The 1102-nt window shown below is 52.0% G+C and overlaps 1 long non-coding RNA gene across 1 annotated transcript; it reads left to right on the top strand.

The window, feature by feature from the left end:
- Positions 1-284: 284 nt before the first annotated feature.
- On the top strand, positions 285-823 carry LOC310845214. Its single transcript, XR_014564578.1, has 2 exons — positions 285-338; positions 479-823. It is a non-coding gene; the product is annotated as an uncharacterized lncRNA (long non-coding RNA).
- The last annotated feature ends 279 nt before the right edge of the window (positions 824-1102 follow it).

The raw sequence follows: 1102 nt of genomic DNA, 5'->3' as shown, positions 1-1102 counted from the left end.
CCGGGGACCTCTTTTAAATGCTGGCGGTGGGGAGCAAAGCCTTTCCCCCCCTCCGGCCTTCAGAAGAGGTCCAGGAAGTCCGGCGGGGGCCGAAAGGCTTTGCACCCCACCGCCAGCATTTTAAAAGCAGTCCAGGATAGCAGGGAAGCGCTTCCCGCTATCCCGGACAGCTTTTGAAGGTAGGCGAGGGGGAGCAAAGACTTTCGCCCCCCCGCTGGCCTTCAGAAGAGGTCCAGGACCTCTTCTGAAGGCTGGCGGGGGGCGAATGTCTTTGTCCCCTCTGCCTGCCTTCCCGGGGGCTTTTAAATCGCCCCGGGACAGCGGAGAAGTCCTCCGCTGTCCCAGGGCGATTTTAAAATGTTGGCGAGCGGCAAAAGCTGTCCGGGATAGCGGAGAAACACGCTGCGTTTCTCCACTCTCCCGGGAAGGCAGGCAGGGGGGAGCAAAGACTTTCGCCCCCCGCCAGCCTTCAAAAGAGGTCCTGGGGTTTTTTAAAATGCTGGCGGGCGGCAGCGAAGGCTTCGCTGCCGCCCGCCAGCATTTTAAGATCGCCCCGGACAGCGGAGAAGTCCTCCACTGTCCCGGGGTTTTTTTTAATGCTGGGGGTGGGAAGAAAAGCCCTTGTCCCCCCCCCAGCCTTCAGAAGAGGTCGGGGGACAGACTGTCCCCGGACCTGGCCTGAAGGCGGTTTCCCATAGGAACGCATTGATTGATTTTCAATGCATTCCTATGGGAAACCGTGCTTCGCAAGACGAAAAACTCGCAAGAAGAAAAAACTTGCGGAACGAATTAATTTCGTCTTGCGAGGCACCACTGTACTTTGTTTAGGAATGAAGAAGTGACCAAGAAGGCCCAAAAAACTTTGAGAGATTATTTTGAGATAAATATGAATACTACAGTGGAAAAAAGAGTAATATGGGACGCTAGTAAAGCGGTTATGAGAGGATTCTTGAAACAACAGAATGCAATCAAGAAGAGAATTCAAAATGAAAAAAAGGATAAAATCCTGGAGAAAATAAAGGAAGAAGAAACTGAGAGCAAAACCAAAGTCACAGGAGATCCCGAAAGAGATAAAGGTATACCAAGTACAATATATGAAATT

This window comes from Podarcis gaigeae (assembly GCF_964106915.1).
Source record: "Podarcis gaigeae genome assembly, chromosome: 1".
NCBI lineage: Eukaryota > Metazoa > Chordata > Lepidosauria > Squamata > Lacertidae > Podarcis > Podarcis gaigeae.
This window is presented reverse-complemented; position numbering and strand designations above follow the sequence as displayed.